Source organism: Cavia porcellus, unplaced genomic scaffold (assembly GCF_034190915.1).
Source record: "Cavia porcellus strain 051 isolate PalLab524CR breed Dunkin Hartley unplaced genomic scaffold, mCavPor4.1 scaffold_14, whole genome shotgun sequence".
Classification (NCBI taxonomy): domain Eukaryota; kingdom Metazoa; phylum Chordata; class Mammalia; order Rodentia; family Caviidae; genus Cavia; species Cavia porcellus.
The window spans coordinates 18,087,577-18,112,072 of record NW_026947497.1 but is presented as its reverse complement, the minus strand read 5'-3'; positions in this window follow the sequence as shown (position 1 = coordinate 18,112,072).

Below are 24,496 nucleotides of genomic sequence, written 5' to 3'. Positions count from 1 at the left end.
AATCCTTTCCAAGACAATTAGAAACCTAGTTCACATTACTTTACATAATTTTCTTAGTCAGTGCTTCATTCAGTGTGGCCAGTGTCTCAACTACTCAGATGGTCTCCTTCCCACCATCTAAGTCTCTTTCCTCTGCATAGCTTGGCATTTTCAGATACTAATATCTTCACTTCAGGGACAGAAGGTATAGAAAAATAAAAAAGGATAGAAATACAAGACTGATTGTGATTTTTTTACATTATTTTTTGAAATGGTATTGGTGGAAGTAGAAGTCATTTAATGATTAAAACAATGTGCAAACTTACTCCTTGAAACCTAATAGTCTTAGACTGACAATAGGTGATTTAAAAATATTTCTTATTTTGTTATACAATTTGGAAACTAAAGTATTAAAATGATAACTAGAGATTTGAAGAGATGTTTGTGCATCTATGTTCATAACAACATTATTCACAAAATGGAAGCAAGTCAAGTGTCCAGCAACGGGGTAATGAATAAACAAAATATGGTATACACACACAGTAATATATTATTCATTTCTAAAAAGGTAGGAAATTCTGACACATTTCACACCGTTCAAGGATGAACCTTGAAGAAATTATGATAATTTATATAAGCCAGTAAAAACATGCCAATACTGTATGCTTCCACTTACATAGCTATACTGTCAAGCTCATAGAAGGAGAAAATAGAATTGTGGTTGTGAGGGGTTAATGGAAGGGAAGGTAGATATAAAGTTGTAGTTTTGCAGAATTGAGAAGCGCTAAAGATTAATTGCACAATAATGTAAATGTCTGCATCAAGGTTAACTAAAGGAACAGATTCAATCATAAATATGATAGATCCAGAATTTACAAAGTAGGCTTACATTAGCCACCTATAAAGTTAGGGTTAGAAAAATGCCAAAAGACAATCTTTGGAGGATCCAGCCAGAAGTCAAAAGCCCGAGCTCTCTACAGAGTCCCATCTGAGTCTGTATCAGAAAGCAAAAAGTTCTGTGCTGAAGGCTGAGGAGTCTGCAACTGGAAGGCAGAAGGAACTGGAGATTAATGTCTAGAGGTGATGGTGAAGTCTGGATTTACTGCAAGAAAGCAAGAGGGACAACTTCCTTGTTTTTCCCTCTTATCCAGAACAAGGCGTATTGGTTGGTGCTCCCAACATCGAGGGTGGGTCTTTCCTTTTCTGACAGTGGCTTATAAACCAATCACTCAGACATTCTAGAAACTGTGCTGCACTAATCCATGAGGCATTTCCTAATACGTTCCAGTTAACACCACAGTTAATCACCACAGTATCTTTAACAAAGCTGAGCTTTATATAGGGAACTTCATTATTTATACTTTACCAAATAAATTTTTTAGTGTGAAAAGAGCTAATTTAGAGAAAAGAAACTACTACAAGAGGATATGTTCTCCTTGTCAGGACAAGTAGAAGCAACTTGGTCTTTTTAATATAAAATAAAGATGGCATTACTGATACTTATGTCATGAGAATATTACACCTACAATTATTTCTTAATTTTGCTTGATTGCAGTGATAGCCAAGTTTAATCATCACCATCAAGATCTTTCTTACTGGGTTGTGACATATACAATACAGACTCAGACTTGCAACAAACAAGAATAAAATCAGAAATATATCTAGAGATCATATAAATTATATGCACTTTTTTATTCTATGTGGAATATGATTAAAATTACAGAGTAAAGGAGTTACAGTTTAAAAATTATACATTGAGAATAGGAACACGGTCCCTTCAGCTACACTAGACTCTTCTCAAATCATCCATATAGATTTTACAATATACAATGATATTGCTGGTAGAATGTAGTCATCAGCTTAGCTATTTACAAATAGTTTATCTGTATTAGTGTACTTACATTAGGTTCATCGTGTTGAGGCCCATCTTCCTACTACTCTTCCCTTTGTGTAAAAACCATAGCAATGTCTACCATATAAGAGAGGGAGAGAGAGAGAGAAGGAGAGAGAGAGAGAGAGAGACAGAGAGATAGAGAGACAGAGAGACAGAGACAGAGACAGAGAGAGACAGAGAGACAGAGAGAGACAGAGACAGAGAGACAGACTGAATTTACAAGATGCCAATGATACTTTGGTTATGCTTTCAGAAACTTTACCCCAGTTTCTACAGTGTTATGAATTTTAGAGATGAAAACATGAAGAAATGAAAATATGATGGTTTCCTACAGACATTGATGGTTTTTATTTTAAAGAGAAAAAAACAACACAATGATACTGAATTTCAAAACAGATAAGAGAAAATTAACAATGGTTAATACGTTATTGTTATTGTCTAAATAATTGCTCTAATTACAAGATATAGGCATGCATAAATGATCAAATAACGTAAGTGTAAACCTTTTTTCCAATAGACTAAAGGAAATTAATAGTATAACTATCTTAGCTATGTTTTGCATATATCGTCATTGGAAGAGCAACAGGGAATTTTTAACTAGATTTTTTTCTCCATCACACAGGCTCAAAATAGCTTGAGTTAGTCTTCCGTCAGTGACACAAATACTTCTCATCCTCTTCACAGGATTTGCATCAAGCAAAGCTAACAAACTGTTCAATTGTCCTTTTGAATTATTCCAGCTTCTCTTTCCTTATCTGCATCTTTATGTTCACAATGATTTCATTAGTATAAACGTGGGCTCTTATCTGCAGTACACCTAGAATTGGCATATGCATGTTTATATTGTTGATAAGATGCTAACTTAGGTGTATTAAGTTCTACGTTTTCAGCTCATTTCATTTTTGTGATTGAAGTTCTATGGTTTTCACCTTTTTATTTTGCCTGTGTATCCTCAAGATTCTATTAATCTGTGCATGTTTTCCTGAACTCATGAATTTCTGATATTCTTATTCGAAAAAATCCTGACAGTGTGTATTTCTTTAATATAAAGGATCACTCTTCTAGTCAGTACTGTCCACTCAGCATATTAAATAATTTGTGGCTCACAAATGGACATCCAATCTTGAGAGCTATGCAGTTTGAAGAATAGTAGATACATTGAACAGTGTTACCTGCCACAGGTTTAACAAATGTTAGAAAGTGTAAGTCAGCTGAAGAGCAAGATGTTTCCAAAAGCCCATGACTTCTAACCAACTTTATACTGTTTAAAGCACTTTACTACTTAGGGCCCTATCCAACTCATCTACCATTAACATTGCCTTACTGTTCTTTAAATTGATGCTTACCAGCCAGATTTTGTTTCAATAAAATTCATAGGAGTATTGACAAGAAATCACAAACTCAGTTGTTTTTTTATCAAGTAGTTTCAGTGTGTGTGACTGGAATTGTGTGATGTTGGTATCAAGGATGTGTGTTACTAAAGTAGTCCATTGATCTGTTTGGCATAGTTTTGGATAGGATTAAATGATTAAGGGTAGAAACTGGATGTGAACATGGTAGGTAGGTGGAGAATATCAGGGCCAAAAAGAGAATTACTTGTAATTTGCTGTTTTGTTTCTTAAATACTTGTTGCCTTCTGACCACCCTGAACTGTTTCTCCTTTATCTGGTCCTGATCTACACTTCCAATCTCCCAAATGAGTGTGTGGCAAAGGCTTAAATAAAATGAGACAAGTGGTATGATTTTAGGGCTCCAAGAGGGTCAAAACCCTTTAGCTGAGCTCGAGACTTTGAGGGCAAAGACAAAGACTTCTCTGGACCACCCATTTTTATTAGGTCCAACAACAAAGGGTGGGGAAACTGAGGAAAGCATAGGCAATGAGCAAGACCTTGGGAGTCACTTCAAGGATGTCTCCAAGTAGTGAATCATGTCAATTTAATAAAACCGTCTTACCATGAAGACATGATAGGAGTGAGACTGTAGGAATAATTCCCGCAGCTGCAGTTTCTATCTACTTAATTGATGTTTGAGCCAAGTGTCCACAGCTGGGGCCTTATCTTGCCCTTTAAGGTATCTCTGGCCTCACAGACCACTACAGGCCTCAGCCAGGACCAGTGATTCATAGACATTCACTTACTATAAATCAGTTCCCGTTACCAGGCAGGGGGGTGCTTAGGCCTAGGACAGACTCACAGATAAACATAGAAAGTCAATTAGTTAATTTTAAATCCTGCTCAGAACTGCTTTGTAACAGTCTCCAACACTCCTTTGTGACTCATTTCTGTCATATTACTCTGCCTTGGAGCCAGCCAATTATAGACTGAAATTTCTATAAACTGTAAGCCAAAATAAAACTTTCCTTTTTTAACTTCAGGTGTCAAGTATTTCATCTCAGCATCTAGAAAACTAAGATCATAAAATATAATATATATTATATTATACATTTTTCAAAGTAATACATTCCAAAAATAATTAAATGTAAAGTACTATTGTGTAATTTGGTTAAGTTATGTCCATTTAAGTCATAATATTTAAAATTTAAAATTCCTTGCATGTTCTTTATGACTTTCTTTCAAGATAGAATATTTTTCTTTCAAAGTAGAATATTTTTCTTTCAAGATAGAATTATTTTACAGGAAAGACTAGAATTTATGGTATGGAGAAATATTGTATTATCTTAAGGAAACAAACTTGTACAACAGGGCTTTGAACACAAATCTGCTCTTAGTTCTCCAAGATGAAACCCAGAGGGACATAAATAGCAATGGCATATTTCATTTTGAGGTCAGTCATGGCTCAGTCTCCTTAAGGTAATGTTCTGAATGCTGACAAGGCACATTAAATCTTTGGTGGGCTTATGAACTGCAGCAGGCAACTTTTCATGGTGTCCCACATACCAGAAGTGAGACGCCAGCAGCTAATCTCTGGGTCGCTAGGCTCCTTTGACCTGTTCTCTTCACACTCGTTTCAATATTTCATCTGCTCTGGCCTGGGTTTGCTTTATGATTTTGGTTAAGTGTGAAGAAAATCAGCGTGGCAGATGGAAGGAACTCAAGGTATTCTTTACCAACCACTAACTTTCCGCCAATATGTATTTTGTTTTCCGGAGCAAAATCCCCAACATGCCATTTTTCAGCATGTCCAGTAAGCCTTATCACTCGCCAGTTTAAATAATATCAGATGTAACACTCCCTGCAGAGAACAGAGAAAGAGACTCCATGTTTGGTTTTTATGTTGAAAGCAACATGGCTCATGGCACACAATGAACTGAAACAGAACTTTAGAAATAGTACCAAACATAGTGGCCACACTTTGCCTGTGCCCTCTTCTTCCAGCCACTGTGGGTTACATAAGTTGTAAGCCCTCACCTGGGGCTGATGAATCTTGGCTCTGGTCCTTAATTAGCCAGTTTCTTATCCCAGGTTGGTGACAGATGCTCCAAATCTGAGTTGCCCGTGAGAGTTAAATCAAAATGAGGTAGACCTCACATGATTTTATTAATGATAAATGAGGGTAACTAGTAAATTATGACATTATTTTCAATCTGTATTTAATTTTTAGCAGAATTTTTGTTTTTGACATGTTGCCAAGAAATCAATTAGAAACGAAATCATTTAGCAAATAATCTGGATCGCATAGCATAGATGTATCTAATCAGTTGATATATGGACCATAATGCTAAGTGAAATAAATCAGACACACAACATAAATATCATATGGTTTCTCTTATACGAGAAATCCAAATATAAATAAAAATCAAAACAAAAGATTGATAACAGGAAGTAGGAAGATAGATCTTTTGCTAATGGGAAAAGGACCAAGAGATGGAGGAAGGGGAGAGAGAAAAAAGGAGAAAATCAAAGAACTGAGATGAACTCTGTACGTGTCCCTGCCTTATTATATGCTGCAAGCATGTACTGATTTAGAATTTTTTAAAGTATAATTCTGATAGGGTGTTTACATTTCTGATTAGCATTATGAAGACTTAGACTAAAATACTCTTTATCAACTGTACTTGTAACCTCCACAAGCAGGGAGCTAAGTTGTTACAGACCAAAATCATGGTCAGCTTCATTTTTTTAGTACTGGGGTTTGAACTCACAATTTTGTGCTTGCCAGGTAGGCACTGTGTCGCTGAGCTATTTCCCCAACTATGGTCAGCTTTAAAACAAAGATGTTCTTATGAAAAACTAAACACAACTAGCTCAATTAGTCTACCTCTAATTAACCTCCACTGTCTTTGGATTTTATCTACAGATAGTCAGACAGAGAAAGCTAGTATATAAAGAAATGAGATGATATTTTATACAAATACATTTATAAATGTCTGTAATGCATAAGACTACATAGAGATAGATATGTGGATTTATATATATTTTAATGTATACACACATATACATCTGTGTGAGGCCAGCATCAGGTCTCAGTGTCAGAGTAACTGCATTGGAATATATAGAGATGGGACAGAAGCACCAGTACATACCCAAAGCTCATCAAGAGAGTTAATGTGCAGCCAGGCCTGAGAAGCATTGTTCCACCTCTTTATCTGAGAGCCTTTTGTGGGGCTGGCATTTGAAGGCATTGCAACTGCACACTGGCTCATATGTTTCCGTTCAGACTACATGCACAGTACCAACAGGATAGTAAAAGCCTTCATCTGAAACAACTAATTCACTAGTTCACTACCCTTTAAAAGATGAAAGCAGACACCATCAACCCTTTTGGTTTCCCATGGTCGTGAGTGGAAACATCACACTCCTGATGATGTTAACTAATGAAGTGATGAAGGTTTTCTCCTTTTCCCCAGTCTCTGTGGTGCTTCTCCAGCTGTGAATGGAGATGGGTAGAGCAGAGAAACCTTCACACAGGTGGAGCTGTGAATGCGGAAGCCAGGAAACCAGCCTTGCAACTGAGAGGGAAAGAGGGCCACAAAACAAAGACATCCCTGAAATCCAGAGAAGACTTCAATTACATGTTCTCTGGGAGTCAGTCAAATGAAGTGGAGGGACACAACTGTAAGGTTCCTTTATAGAACCCCAGGAAGGACAATTACTTACACTTTAAAGCATTGGTACTCCATTGTTCTCTTTCTTTTGTTTTTTAATCACTTTGTTTGCAGTACCTGACAATGTATTCATCTTGGGGGACTGGTGCACATACATGTAACATCTTAATTACCTTCACTTCTCTTTCCATCCCCAGCCTCCCATCTCCCTCATTTCCAGATCTCTTTCCCATCTCCACAGTCTTCATCCCTGTTTCCTATCAGCTATTTCTTTAAATTAGTTATATTTTGGGTTTGTTTATTTTTATTTTATTTTTAATTGAATGAGAGCTTTTTGACAGCTCCTACACAAAATAAAGGACCACGTAAAATTATTTTTAATAATATACTACTTGCATGTATGTATGATTTACCTAATTTATGTAGTTCTTTTCTACTGGTGTTTTTAAAAAGTTTGAATGAATTTTACATAAAATTGGCATAATAGCCAATGCAATACTATATCATCTGTATTCACACTACTGCTGTACACTAGCAAAAAGTGCTTCGTTATGTTTGTGATATGCCTAAGTTAAATGAACAAAGTACCTGTAATGCCACCATACTGTTCTGTATGCATCTTTTTTTTTTCCTGGGTGACCTAATTGATATGTGCTGCCCTCTGTAAAGAATTATAAATCTGTTCCGGCTGTGCTTGGAGAACTGTGGAGTTCTAAGCAAGCAGGCAGGTGCCCACTTTCCCCAGAGCCCCGCTTTTTTGGGACCCTCACACCTTCTGGGTGCACTGGAACAGCTAGGCAGGTCTGGGGCGCCTGCATCTGCCTCCCCGTGTGCTTGGAGGACTGTGGAGCTCTAAACAAGCAGGCGAGCCCCACCAGTTCCAGAGGCATGGGGTCCTGGGGTAAGTGCCCTGTGCACTTTCCCCCCAGCCCATCTTGTTTGGGACCCTCAAGCCTTCCAGGTGCACTGGAGCAGCTAGGTGGGTCTGGGTCACCTGCATCCACCTCCCTGTGTGCTTGGAGGACTGTGGAGCTCTAAGCAAGCAGGCAAGCCCCACCAGTTCCAGAGGCCTGGGGTCCTGGGGTAAGTGCCCCATGCATTTTACCCTGAGCCCAGCTTGTGTGGGACCCTTGAGCCTTCCGGGTGCACTGGAACAGCTAAGAGGGTCTGGGGCACCTGCATCAGCCTCCTGGTTCCCAGCTGTGCTTGGAGGACTGTGGAGTTCTAAGCAAGGAGGCAAGTGCCACAGGTTCCAGAGGCCCAGTGCCCTGGGGGAACTGGGTGCCAGAGTCCCAGGAGCTGAGGGCATAGAAGTGGATTTCCAACAGACCCTGAGGAAGCTTTCAAATAACACTTGAAACACAGAAATATAGGAAAATGACAAAACAAAAGACCAAATTACAATATCAAACCTCCAGCCCATCCCAAGAAACCTTAGGAGCGATGTATATAGAAGAACATACATGCCATACACCTCAAATATCGGACATAATAGCACCTGAAATAAACAAGTAACTCTGGGAAGCTTTAAAGGAATTCAAACTAGAAATAATCTCCCAGGTAAAAAAAGAAATGGTAAAAGAAATGAAAGAGATGCTGAACATATCTAAAGAAAAAACAGTTTAAAAATTGGAGGAACTAAACAAAAAGATAGAATTCCTAGATGAGCAATATAAGAAACAAGCAGAATACATAAAGCAGATGCACAGAGATATACAAGAAATCAAAAATTCCACTGAAAGCTGTAAAAGCTGCCTCAATGAAAGTGAAGATACAATTTCAGCCTTGAAGACAAGATTGCAGCTAATGAATAGGAAAGGAAAGATCTTTTAAAAATAATAAAGAACCAGGAAATAACAATTCAGCAACTGCAAGATGATGCAAAGAAAAACAACATAGGATTGGTAGGGATTAATGAAAAAGAAGGAGACAACATAAAGGACGTCAAGAGGATATATAGAGAAGTAATAGCTGAAAATTTCCCAAGCATGAGATCAGAAACCGACATCAGATTCAGTAAAGCATATAGAAATCCAAATAGTCATAACCAAAATAAAACTATACCCAGACACATAATAATCACCATCCCAGAAATCCAACAAAAGAATAGATTATTAAAAGCTGTCAGAGAGAAAGGACAGATCACTGATAAAGGAAAACCTGACAGAATCACAGCAGACTTCTCAGCACAAACAATAAAGTCAAGAAGAGCACGGAGTGAAGTATTCCAGATCCTAAAGGAAAATGATTTCTAACCTAGAGTGATGTACCCTAAAAAACTATCCTTCACAATCGATGGTGAAATAAGATACTTCCACGACAAAGAACAGCTGAAGAACTACATGGTCACCAAGCCAACCCTGCAAAAGATATTGAAAGGCAGTTTATATACACTTAGGGAAAAACCACTAAGCAAAGCAGATAATTAAACAGAACAGAAAGATAAAGATGCAACAGCAGAAAGATTACATGTCAACAATAAACCAACATATAACAGTTATAACCATTAATGTAAATGGTCTCAATGCACCAATGAAAAGAAACAGACTGGCAGAATGGATCAAGAAACAAAATCCAACCATATGCTATCTACAAGAAACACATCTAACCCAGAAGGATACTCACAGACTGAAAGTCAAAGGATAGAAAACAATACTTCACGCAACAGGAACCCCCCAAAAAGAAGGAGTAGCCATTCTGTTTGCAGACATTGTGAACTTTAAACCAATAAAGATCAGAAGAGACAAAAAAGGTCACTACATCCTCGTTAGGGAAAAACTTCAAGAGAAAGAGATAACTATCTTAAATATATATGCACCAAATTCCAGAGCACCCAGTTATATAAAACAAGTATTAACAGAAATGAAAAATCAAATTATCAGTAACACAACTGTGACATGAGAACTTAACACACCATTGACACAAAGGGACAGATCAAGCAGACAGAAAATCAGCAAAGAAATAACAGAACTGAATCACACATGTGAACAAATGGACTTGATAGATATATACAGAGTGTTCCATCTAACAACATCAGAATACACATTCTTCTCAGCAGTACATGGGTAATTCTCTAAAATAGACCATATATTAGCTCACAGAACATATTTAAATAAATGCAAAAGAGTAGAAATTATCCCTTGCCTGTTATCAGATCATAGTGTTTTGAAATTAGAAATTAATGATAAAAGATACTGCAAAATCCCACAAACACATGGAAACTGAATAACACACTCTTGAGTAATCAATGGGTTACAGGGGAAATTAAAGAAGAAATTAAACAATACCTACAAGAAAATGAAAATACAGATACAACTTACCAGAATCTGTGGGATGCAATGAAAGCTGTCCACAGAGGAAAATTTATTGCACTGAATTCCCACATCACGAAAACAGAACAAATACAAATAAATAACCTGATGCTACACCTCCGACACCTAGAAAAAGAAGAGTAAGTCAAGCCCAAAGCCAAAAGAAGAGAGGAAATTATAAAAATCAGAGCAGAAATCAATGCAATAGAGACTAAGAAAACAATCCAAAGAATCAATGAATCAAAGAGCTGGTTCTTTGAAAGAATAAATAAAATCGATAAGCCCCTAGCCAACCTTATTTTAAAAAGGGAAGAAAAAGCTCAAATTCATGCAATAAGAAATGAAAAAGGTGAAATCACTACATACTCTATAGAAAAACAGAAGATCATCAACACCTGTTTTGAAAACCTCTACTCTCAAAGGTTTGATAACACAGAAAAAATAGACAGATTCCTAGAAACATATGAAGTACTAAAGCTAGGTCAGGAGGATGTAAAACTGCTGAAAAACCCAATTTCTGTTAACGAAATTGAAAATATAATTAAGTCCTTACCTACAAAGAAGAGCCCAGGACCCGATGGATTCACTGCAGAATTCTACAAGAAATACAAAGACCTAATGCAGACACTCCTCAAACTCTTCAACGAAGTTGAAAGGGAAGCAATCCTCCCTAAGTCATTCCTGGAAGCAAATATTACTCTAGTATCAAAAACAGAGAAAGACCCAACTAAAAAAAGAGAACTATAGGCCAATCTCCCTAATGAACACAGACACAAAAATCCTCGATAAAATATTGGCAAATAGGATGCAGCAAATCATCAAGAAGATTATACACCATGACCAAGTGGGATTCATCCCAGGCATGGAGTGATGGCTCAACATACGTAAATCAATACATGTAATCCACCATATCAGTAAAGCCAAAAGTAAGAATCACATGATCATTTCTATAGATGCAGAAAAAGCCTTTGATAAGGTCTAACATTCATTCATGATAAGAAATTTACAGAAAATTGGAATAGATGGTCTTTACCTCAATATAATAAAGGCTTTCTACAACAAACCAACAGCCAGTATCACACTAAATGGCCAAAAATTGAAGGCCTTTACTTTAAAATCAGGCACAAGACAAGGATGTCCTTTATCGCTGCTCCTATTTAATATAGTACTGGAAATACTAGCCAGAGCAATTAGACAAGAGAGAGAAATTAAAGGGGTAAAGATAGGAAAAGAAGAAGTTAAATTATCATTGTTTGCAGATGACATAATACTCTGCATAGAAGACCCTCTAAACTCCATTGAAAGACTATTAGATATAATAAATTCAGTAATGTAGCTGGATACAAAATCAATAACATTCCTATATACTAACAACAAAATCACAGAGAGAGAAATAAGAGAAGCCACACCCTTCACACTAGTAAACAAAAAAAAAATGAAATATTTAGGAATTACTCTTACAAAAGATGTGAAAGACCTATACAAAGAAAATTATAATACACTGAAAAATGAAATTGAAGATGAACCCAGAAAATGGAAAGACATCCCTTGCTCATGGATAGGAAGAACAAACATTGTGAAGATGGCCATTCTCCCAAAACTGTTATACAGATTCAATGCAATCTCAATAAAAATACCATCAACACACCTCATAGATCTAGAGAAATCACTCCTAAAATTTATCTGGAGTGAGAAGAGACCTAGAATAGCAAAGACAGTTGTAAGCAACAAAGGCAAGGCAGGAGGCATCACAATGCCTGACTTGAAGTTATGCTACAAAGCAACCATAGTAAAATCAACATGGTACTGGAATCACAACAGAGCTGAAGATCAATGGAATAGATTAGAAGATACAACCACAACTACAAACACACTCAATCACTTTATCTTTGATAAAGGAGCCAAACAGGTTCACTGGAAGAACGACAGTCTATTTAATAAATGGTGTTGAAAAAACTGGCTCTCCATATGCCAAAAACTAAAACTAGATCCATGCCTATCACCGTATACTAAATTAAAATCTAAATGGATCAAAGATCTGAATGTTAAAACAGAAAACACTAAATCTATTGGAGGACAAAGTGGGTAGAAACCTTGAAGACATAGAGGTAGGTAGAGAATTCATGGACAGGACTCAAACCACATGGGAAAACTTCCCAGAATCAATAATTGGGAAGGGACCACCTCTTATTAAAATGTTTAGTAAGGGACCACCTTTTATTAAAATGTTTCTGCATGTCAAAAGAAGTCTCCAGCATAGTGAAAAGAAAACCCACAAACTGGGAAAAAAATCTTAGTGAACTCTCCCTCAGACAAAGGACTTCTTCCTAGAACATATAAAGAATTTAAAAAATCAGACCCCCAAAATTCTAAGATCCAATCCAAAAATGGGCATCTGAGATGAATACATACTTCATAGATGAAGAAATACAAGCGACAAATAAATACATGAAAAATGTTCATCATCATTAGTCATTAGAGAAATGCAAATTAAAACCACACTGAGATTCCATCTCACTCCTGAAAGAATGGCCAGGATCAAGAAAACCATCGACAACAAATGCTGGTAAGGCTGTGGGGAAGAAGGCACTCTTCTGTACTGTTGGTGGGAGTGTAGACTGGTGCAACCATTGTGGAGGTCAGTCTGGAGATTTCTCAAATAGCTGGGATTGGAAGTCCCATTTGTTCCAGCTATTCCACTTCTAGGCATATTCCCAGAAGAACTGAAAGCATCATATCACAGTGATATATGTGCACCTACGTTTATAGCAGCACAATTTGTAAAAATTTTTATAGGCAAAGAGATAATATAGAAACCATTGTTCATTTTCCATTAGCTGGTTCTAAATACCTTGTAATACTTTCATCCTCTTGAATGGTTTCACACTGTCTTGATATGTCTGATGCTATAGTACATGAAGTTATGTTCAAATATTTCAAGGAACGAGACACTACAGTAACTACTATTAAGTCGGGTTATCTCGTGGTGAAGCACGAGGTTGCTGAAATTGTCATGCTTTGACCTGTATTGTTATGTTGTTATGTTCTCTTTTATCTCAATTTCCCCCTTTTTCATAAAAAAAAAATTATTTATTTATTTATTATTTTTTTTTAATTAAGGGGAAAAATAAAAAAATTAGCAGGATATATTATAGTAACTTTTTTGATTTCCTATTAACTTGATTTGAAGCTCTGTATTACTCTCACTATGTTGTTTTGTCTGATTATACTCTGTTATGTTCTGTTTGATATTATCAAGTTTGAGAGTATAGTCAACTACTTTGAAGGCAATAAGATTCACTATGATGCCTATTCTGGTTGGACTATTATCTTCTTTTGAAGTCCTGTAATGTTTACAATGTTTAGGTTTTATTGGTCTTTTCTACACTGTTTTGTTCAATTTTATTATTCCTAATGATATAGGCAATTTTTTTAAGGAAGCAAGAGGCATTATGGCAACCATTGTTGATAACCTGTATTCTGTATTTACATCATGTGCTATGCTATGTCTATCCTTTGTTTTGACTGACTGCTTTTTTTGGTCATATTTGGTTTTATTCTCTTCCAAAAAAAGTAATAAGAACTTTGGGAGTGATAAAACCCAAAATATGTAAATTTTGTTGTAGAAAAGAGAGGGAAAAAAGTGCTTGAAAGGATACAACTGCAAGCGTGTTTAGGTGTGTTAAGATAGATGACTGTATTACTAAGTTTTTGTTAGATCATTGAACACAACTATTTGCAGTCTCACTGTTTGAATGTCCACTTTATATGCTTTAATCCTGTAACTTGAACAACTATTTCTAAGATGATAGTATGTAATCTATTAACTAGTGATTTCTTACCTTCTTTTTGTAATTCTGTATTACTTGTACCCTTATACTGTTTTTTTTTCCTTTAAATAAAAAAATAAACAATGAAAAAAAATTGTAAATCCCTGGGAACCTGACCTAATTGATATGTTAACCATTGCTGCCCTCTACAAATAACAGATGTTGTGCTAAAATAAGTTAACAAAGGATTGTTAATTCCTGCTAGACTTCTCTGTCCTCTGCAAAGGGAAACAAAGGTCTTCCTCATTCCTTAGCGGATTTCCTGATCCATGCCCATAACCCCTTACTTTGTAAACTGTGCTTTCTACAAAAAGTCTGGAAAGTTTTGAGGGAGACTCACAGTTTTGCAAACTCCAACTGCACTGTGTCGCTGGGCCAAGGATTAAATAAATCAGTGCTGCTTTAAACAAAACAAAACAAAACAAAACAAAAAACACGTCTTGCCCCATTTTTAGACTTGAGGTTGGGGGCTGCGGGATCATTTTGGGCTATAAGAACTATCTGACATGTATTTTATGTTCTACAAATATGTACGCAATCAATGATCACTTAATAGTCTCTATAAAAGACCAAATCAGATTTCCAAATCATTTTACTTAAACAACTAATTTTCATAAAAATATCCAATGTCCTTAAATATTTTTCTGACAAATTTCATTGAGGTTCAAATTGCATGGGATCTTGTTAAAAAGCAACTGTGACACTTATATGCCAGTTTTCAGAGCAACACCAGTCACAAGGCTAAGAGGAAAATAAGTCAGAGTCCATTGACACACGAGACATGGAGCACCCACATATCATGGAGAGTGGTATTCAGTCTTAGAGGTAAATGAAGCCCTGACATGTGCCATAGCATAGACGAGGCTATTACGCTAAGTGAAATAAGCCAGGTGCAAAAAGGAAAAAATGCACTTGTAACAAGGTACCCAGGCCAGTCAAACTCATACAGATAGGAAGTGGGATGGTGAAATAGGAGGGGAATGGAGAGGTCTCATAGGAGAAGATGAAGATGGGAAAGGGATGTGAATGTACTCAATGCCACTGAACCATGCATATTTAAGTGGTGAATTTTATGTTGTATAAATTTTATCAAATAAACAACAAATAAACTAAAAATTATTTGTAAAGTACAGATTCTGGTTGAGTACGTCAGGGCCAGATCAGAGACTCTGCCTTTTTAGCCACTGACCCATGAGGCTTATATTGCTGGCTATGGACCATTTCTTTAGAGTCAAGCCTATTGAAAGAAAAAAAAAGATAAATCTGCTCATGTCACTCTATGGATACAGGAAGCCTTCCCACACAGGATTATAAAATAAAATATTTAAGGAATTATATAGAAACTATGATCTAGGTCTAGATAAATTCAGTATTAAGCTTTTGAGCAAAGTCCATTAGCTTAACGGTGCTCTGAGAATTTTCATGTTTCTCTGTGGTTCTAATTACCCTTTGTTAGTGAGTAAAGATTATAAGTATGCTGAGATTTGCTGCTTGGTACCAAAGTCAGCATTTTGACATATATAAAGGAAAAAAAGTACTTAATACATTTTGATGCAAATCTATGATTTGTAGTTTTGTAAATGTTGTTGTAATCCTATTCCTCGCAGTTAGCAAACCATGAATGTAATAATTCCTGGATTTTAGCACACAGCTCATCATTAGTGTGGTAATTCTGTTACAAGAGACTACTCCCATGAAATTCATCAATATATTCTTCCTTTTTTTCTTGTGTTATTGCTATATCCAAGAAACCAAATATCAATTTTCACAAAGATTCAAATTCTTTATTTGACAGAATATGTTCAGATTTTTGTTTTCTCATTTCAAAAAGGACTGATTGTGCTAAGCCTTTTTCTTCTACTTGCTTTGAGTGATACTGATGTGATAGAAGGATAAAGGATGTAGCTACAGAGAATTCCATAATCCTAAGGTGATTCATTTAGAATCCACTGGAGCCTGGATTGGTCTCTGACAGATTTCACAGACTTTGTTTCCACATGTGTACTTTATATTATTACTACTAGGTATTATTTAATGCCTATGTTTGATTGAAAAAAAATTTAAAATTTAGATTATAAATCTTCATATAAGATACATATGTGGATCATTCCTTCTCATTTCTTTCCCTAATTTAAATGTGTTCTGACAGAGAGGACTTTGGATTCATGGAAGAAAGTTTATGAACATTTTAGCTTCTGCAAATCTACTTAAATCTCTATCTTTGTTTCCAAATGGAAAATGACCAGAGAGGAGGAGCAATATCAGTTATTTACCACTGAATGACAGTGCCTAGGATAACACGTAGGTAGCCCCATAAATGTTGACACATAAGTAAAAGTTGTGTGCCTATGATGCTATCTTAGTTACTTTTTACTCGATGCTGGGACAAAATACCTGACACCCAAAATGAAGGAAAGGTTTATTTCTTAGTTTTTGGAGGTTTCAGTCCACACTCATTGGCTCCAAGGCAGGCGGGTGTGGCTGGGCCGCACTTCATGGCAGCTGCAAACAGCAAGCAGGAAACAGCAAAGAGTAAGACACACCTTCTTCCCACCATTACATCATATCCTGCCTCCACTCCTAGGCGGGTGTAGCACCCACACCACCAATCTGAGCACTAGACAATGAACCAATCACAAATGCACAATTGCATGAGGTTTGGGGGCCACTGACATAAGCCATAACAGATGAATTTAATTTTGTTTAAGTATAAAAGGTGACAAACTCTGGTTAATAACTTAGAATCGCAGTAGTCTTTTTCAGTTTGAAGTCTACAGGCTGAAAGCTGACAAGTTAGTATACATTTGTGATTGTCAAGCTTGACTTTCAGCTTGATTTGGTTAGACAGACACTTAAGGGCTAAGCATTTTCTCATCCCTGTTCCTTCCTCACTGGCATCCATCCCCTGGAAGCTGCTTCCTGTTCACGCTGAAGTAAACAGTTCTGTTCTCCCATGCTCTTCCTGCCGTGGAACCAGCTGGCCATGCACTGACACTTCTGAAACTGTGAACCAAAGTTACTTTAAACTAAAGTTAAAGTAATTCCTTTACATTGTGTATGCATCAGAAATCTGACCAGCATAATGTTCAATCACTTGTTCATTTTGATTTTTCTGTTAAAGTGAAAATTCAGTAAGAGTTGATGTTTATCTTCCTAAATGTAAGAACAATGTAAATTTTAATTAGCCAATATTGTGTTTTTTTTTTTACTCAGGAATGAGAGACTTTTATTCCATCTTTTGTCCCTTGCTTTCTACTCCTTTTCTACCCACCTCCAACATCTGCCTTGTCTCTGGCTTCCAGTACCTTGAGTCCCACACAGTTCCAGAAAGTGTCCAGGCATGCGGGATTCTGACTCCTGCAGGCTCAGTTAGATCTGGACCACCAGGGAGGCTCAGAGCTTCAGGGGAGGCACAGGAAGACACTCAGGGTGAAACACCCAGGTGCTAAAAATTAAAACATCCATGCAGAACAGGGAGAGATCTACTAGTACTGCTGTGAGAAATAGCAGAGATTTTAGAGAAGAAAACATGCTTAATTAAGGGACCTTGTACAATAAGAGGCCTTTCTGATCTGGGTTGTCCCCGCACCGCCTCTGGCCTCAATTATTTTTGAATTCTAAAGAGTGACACAAGGAAAACAACCTTTGTTTGTGCCTGTTGCTCTGTTTTTCCATTTGTTTGTTTCTTTTACTTCTTTCAGAAAAGATTTCCTTTTACTGCTGTAAGCGCTCATCCTCAGAAATGTAACTAAATCACAGTTGGAGAATTAAAAAGATTTCCCTGGGTACATGACTAATGGAACATTATCCAGGAGTCATAATAGAATGTAAGTAGTGCATTTCCCTAACAAGTCTGTGAAGAAAACAAGACAGCTTTGACGGACATCAACAGTCAAAGCGCGTGGCCTGAGGGTGGGGTCACTATTATATGCCCCCTCCTTGCTTTAACCCGTAGTGGGGTTAATTCTGATACTAGAATAAAATCTGTATCTTTGAAAATTGCTTTATATTCATTTACTTTTTCTGTAGATAAATAAAAGCATTTTATTCGTGCCCCTGCTTTCCCTAGTACATATCCTGGAGAGTTTGGTCTATCTTCAAAACTGACTCATGTCTTATTGTTTCTATTGACATTAGAAGTCCAGAAATTGTACACCACAGTCCTCACTGTAGTTTGTCATAGTGAACCAAAAGAGGGTCAGTCAGAGAAATGACTTAATGTCAATTGATTTTAGGTTGCACATTGATTTTAGGTATAATTTATCTAAGATGTTAAGAGATAAGAGATCTAATTTCCTAACTGCTTCTTTATGATTGTCCTCACACTGTACTCCCTTTCTCAAGGCTTTGTATGGATTTTTCAAGAGATAAAGTCTCAGTCAAAGTGAGTGCAAATTTTTGTCCCTGTATTTTAGACACATGTAGGTTTTTGGTACCGAGGATTGAACTTAGGACCTTCACACTGAGCTGCATCTGAGTTCCTCTATAAAAGTTGTTATTTTGAGATAAGGTCTTACTAACTTGTTAAATTTCCCAGGATGCATTTGATTTTGCAGTCTGCCTCCATGAAGTGTTGGGTGATAGCCGTGGGCCACCAGATCTTGCTGAGTTTCTTTAGCTTTGCTATGGTGCCATTGTTTCTTTTCTTAAGTGACATTGTGGGACAAGGTAATAAAACAAACAAGGGATTCTGATGAGTAGGAAATGTGGCTGGAGGTCTGGAACTCTGGGAAGATTACCTGCTAGCAAGAGAATGCAAGCAATACACAGATCAGTCATCAGTGCACCGAAAACTGAGACACATCAGTGAAAACTGAACTTGACCTATGGGCAAATCACAGGGAATCTTTCAAAAGAGAACTGATTCTTCTCATACGAACTACCACTGAAAGGTCAAGGATATAGCTCAGGGCCACATTGCCTGCCTGGCAAGCACAAGATGCTGTGTTTGATTCCTGATATCCCAAAAGAAAGAAAGAAAGAAAGAAAGAAAGAAAGAAAGAAAGAAAGAAAGAAAGAAAGAAAGAAAGAAAGAAAGAAAGAGAGAAAGAAAAAAGAAAGAAAGAAAGAAAGAAAGAGAGAGAGAGAAAGAAAGAAAGAAAGAAAGAAAGAAAGAAAGAAAGAAAGAAAAAGAGAGAAAGGAAGAAAAGAGAGCAAGAAAGAAAGCAAGAAAGAGAAAGAAACTATCAGAGAAAGACTTGATACAACATCATCTACCAAAAAAGAAATTAGTATGCATTATGTACACTTACCAACTCCCCACAAGAAATATGAATATATTTCTTGAAATATGTATTATGTACTACAAACATGTACTAACAAATAAAATATTTTTGATTCAAATTTATAGGTCAAAATAAAAAGTGATTAAAGTAAAAACTAATTAGTATTTTTGAGATATAAAGGTACAAAATTGTTTGAGGAAGAAGGTTGTCTTTGTTTCAGTATGAATAGAAAATATCTACTGGGATCAGGTAATATCTCACCAGAATAAGGGATCTATTTGCCAGAGTATTTTCATAATATATTCATTGCTGATAGCATTTGAGATTTGATAGACTTCTGACCTTGATAAGCTTCTTGTGGACCATTTTATTTGTAAGAGTTGATTAAAGAAGTCAAAATAGCTACAGGGAGCTTATAGTTTCAAAATTATTTAGGCAGTATTATCATGTGCTCAATCAATTTACTTTGAAAACATTACAAATAATATTGTCTATGAATCAGAGCTCTTGATTTTTTCTTTTTTTTTAAGATATGGAATGTCAAATAGCATTTTTAAGGTAAAGTTTATACACCAATCAGTAAAATGACTATATGTGTCCTAAATGCAGTGGGAATAATCTAAGAAAAAAGCATAGCACTAACCTCTACAGTAATTTTATAGAAAGAATACGGACTGTGCAAAACTTTTTGAACTATTTCAAAGGCTCAAGTTGTTTTACTTTTGTTTTAAGGTATCTTTGCTTTTCAGAGTGTGAGTTTGGCAGTCAAACTGCTTCTGACTGGAGTTCCACTAACAATTTAATATATGACTTTATTTTACTCTGGTAGATGTATTAGTCACCTTTCCATTGCTGAGACAAAATGACTGATACAGTCACCTTAGAGAGAGGCATGGCTTGTGGTTCAGAGGATTCAGCCCAAAGTCAGTTGACTACAAAGAAACACTGTCACAGTGAGTGAAAGCTGCTGACATTATAGTGTAGAAAACAGAGAGGATTGTAAAGAGAACCAGAGAAGAAGTGGTTCAAGACCAGATGCAGTCTCCGGGTCACGGCCATACAATTCACCCAGATACTACTAGAACTGAGTTTTGATAATCTAAAAATTTCTCAATTTAGCCAAGAAGACAAATTACTTCAGTAGACTAATTTGTAGCTTCCAAGAAGGGCAAAAAATTCAGACATTTCACAGTTCTCACAGTATCTACATCATATTGTTATTGTAATAATTAAATTAAATGATATATGCAAAGTGTTTGTATAGCAATAATTAGAATACTAAAGGCCCCACATAATATTACATAGTATTAACTGCTGAAAATAATTAGTCATGAATTTTTTTTCTTTTTCTTTCTTTCTTTTTTTTTATTTTTTATTTTTTGGTACCAGGGATTGAACTCACGAGGTTGAGCTTGTGAGGTAGGCACTTAGGCTATTGAGCTAAATCCCTGGCCCTGTAGTCATACATTTTTTAAGGTATAAAAACCTTGGGATATTTGAGAATTTCAATTCCAGTAGAATCAAATGACTAAAAGTTTACTGAAAATTTTCAAGACGTTTGCATTTTTTCCCCTAAACTGCCCGAACAAGTGATGCTTTATGGAATTGAAAGTTTTGTAATCTTATTGGGTAGTTGCTTCAAATATCCAAATTATTCATTTCATATCCAGTATATAAATGATTTCAGATTTTTCTGCTCTGCCAGTGATCTATTGTGTCAAGATTTGCTTCTGCTGATGTCATTGCCTAGTATTAATGGTCAGCATGCAGCTGATATTACTGCAAATAGATTAGTTTTATCCTCCTACAAAACTGTGTTTTTGGTGGTTGTTTTCTCAAAATGCCATAAAAGAGAGGATAGTAGGTAATAATTTTCTTTAATATATTCTAAATGTCACATATATGAGATGTAAAAATACAATGTACTTTTAAATTTTAAAAAATTATTACAGTAAAAGATTCTTTGCCATCAATCTTTCACCAAACATTCCTCTTACTTCCAACATGCTTAAATTGCCGTTCTTATCATTTTCTGAAGAAATTCTGTAAGTTCTTTACTTTGAGTGTCTTTAGTTTTGAGTGTCTTTCGCTGTTGTGGTTGCTTCAATGTCTTGAGTTGATTCAAAAATGTTTAATTTTTGTCATCATTTTGACTTTGAGCAAAGGGCAGAATTTGCACAGTGCCAGAGCAGGTGAATAAGGTGAATAAGGCCACATCATAAAGGGCTAATGAGCTTGTCTTTCCATTGAGTGACATTTAGCAGCAGGATCCACTGTAGTTTCGATCACAATTTGCAAAGACACTCATGAAAGAAGACCTCCAGAACTGCTTCAGAATATGGCAAAAATGATGATATAAATGCGTTCAAGTCAAGGCAAAGCGTTTTGAGGATCATTAAGGACAATGTGCCTTTTACTGTAATAAATGTTTAAAATGTAAGCATTCATTGTATTTTTCTATCACCCCTTATAAACATATTCAAAGTCATTAATGCTGTGAATCAGAGACACTATTAAATTTCACCTTTCATCCAAACTCTACAGGATTATCTCAGTGAGAATAAAAATAAATGCTTCTAAATAACTGAAAAATGAATCAGTGACCCTATCAGATTGATTAATTGAACTAAGTTAATGTTACACACTTAGGCATCAATTGAAGCTCATAAATAATAGACTTGGTCTATGTATAGTTTTATCAGTTGTGTAAAGAATTTGATTGTTTACAAAATGCAATTGTGGGAACTCAGTTAATGAAGGTGAGCCTGGACAATGACGTTAAAGGATTCGATGATACACTTGAAAACTTTATCTAAAGCCTGGTAGCACCTTGAGAAAGTAAAAAGCTTGCAATTCTTTCCTTCACCGGTACTTTCCTTGCTTTTGTGTTTCAAGGTTATCTCAATATTTATTTTACTTTCTTCCTCATTAAAAAGAAAAAAAATCTGAGATGTAATGTACAGGACTTTCCTCTGGAGTCTACAGTCTATTAGGAGTGTTCACCTACTTATACTGATTTAGAATTGAGAGAAGAAGCATGGTCAAAACCTAACACATATGTAGAACAAATCAATATGAAATACACTAGCGCAGTTAAGAAATGCTCTAGACAATGGTTTTCAAGTTATTTTAAAATGTGGAAATAATTTTAAGAATATCTTATGGAATATCCATATGGGCCAGCCTATCTCACAGACCAGCCTGTCTCAGAGACCATCCCAAGTGCACTCCAAAAATCCCTACGTATTCCAAACACTAAAGTACCTGAGCTACTTCTTTAAGTCAGCCCTGCCCCGTAGGGGATGGAGGTCTGTATCTTTTGTACCTGTCCAACCAGGATCTGCCACTTCCTTGGATGGTAAACAGTTCATTTGACTTGTAGCTTTTCTGAAGCTGAGGTGATGTCTCTTCATTATTATTATGGATATGTTTCCATTTCATAATGTCGTTTCCATTTCAGGTTGCCAAACAACATATGGGATGTTCACTTCTGAATTTCTGAAAATAAACAATATTTTAGTGAATGTGTATCCCAAATCCTGCACAGCATATACTTATCTTAAATAATTTCTATTGTTTATTTGAAATATAAATTCACTGGCCATTCTGTATTTTTATTCACTTAATCTAGCAAACGTCTATGAAAAATATTTCAGGAAAAGTGATACTTTATCTGGGTCCCTAAGAAAAAATAACAACGTTAGAGAGAGTATGCATTTCAAGAGAAGAAAAAGTCAGATATAGCTACACTAGTGAATTCTCATCACGGTGACAAAATAGAATTCAAAGATTTTTCATTCTCTTTCTTGAGCAGCCCAGGCACACTAAGCAGGAAAATGTTTCTGTTTTCCCATTTAGCAGGAATGTCAAGCTCACTTCAAAATAGTCTACAGAGATAGAGCAGAGCACTGACATGTAAGAACGTGGATTGGCCGGGTTTTCTTAAACAACTGACCTACTCCTTGATGAATGAGAGTACAGTCTACCATGCTGTTACTAATTCTGCTATGACTTTCTCTGTATATCATCATTTTTAAAAGGTATACCAGTGCTTACTTACAGGCAAAAAAACTAGCTTTGAGCCAAACATGGTAGATATTTAAATCTTCTTTTCAATGTATAAATGTGATTTTGGGCATATGCTTAACTGCAACTCATCTTTCTTAATGGAAAAAAATATTAATTTTTAGAGTAGTTGTGAGAATTAATTTGAATATATTTTAAAACATGTATTATAATTAGTGCCTAGAATTCCATAGACGAGCAAAGAGTGGCAATGCCCTTAGACTCCAGTTACTCAGACAGCACCTTTTCCAAACTTATTCTGAATTTATTCATATTTTTAAACTGCTTGTTTTTCTAAAACTTCACTCAAAGTTTTATGTTATCTGTAGTTTTCAATCAAGAATTCTGAGATAATACTTTTGTTTTCATTTTGCTACTGAGCAGTGAACTGGGGCTCCACACTTAGCTACATTTCCAGTCCTTTTTCACTTTTTATTTTGAGACAGTCTTGCTGCAGCAGTAAATTGCTCAGTCTAGTAGTATTCATTGATAAGAATATAATTCAAAATGTTGGCCCTTATGGTTTGCATCTGTAGTGTCCCCTCCCTCCAAATTTTCTGTGTTTGCAAGGTCATGGAGGTGCCAGGCCCACTACAGAATAACTAAGTTCCTATTAGGAAATGAGCTTTGGGCAGAGGAAGTGGGTCACTTCCACTTGATGTGGAAGGGACTGTCTCCTTTCCAACTCCTCTCTCCTCCCTTCTCCCTTCCTTTCCTCTCTGCTTTCCTGTTGCCATGATGTGAGCAACTTTCCTCCACGGCAGGTCCCTCCACTATTGACACCTGCATTTTGGCCAATCAACCATGAACTAACCTTCTGAAATCGTGATCCAAAATAAACCTCTCTTCCTTTAACTTGTGAATATTGGATACTTTGTTCCAGCAATCACAACAGTGGCTAAAATATTAAATAAACTCTACTATATGAAACGTTGACCAATTAGAATACATATTTGATAACTAGAACAGAGGTCAATGGTAACTGGTGACACAACACACATATGCCCTGGTCAGATAACAATCATACTTCTTAAATAGCAAAGACAAAGTGTCAGTGATGTCTGTAAACTTCTGTAAAGAAGAAAGAATCCAAACCTTACCCATTACATAAAAAAAAAAGAAATACAAACATGCTTTTAAATTAAAGCTGGAAATATTTCAGTCTTACCCCGAAAAGTTGACATTAA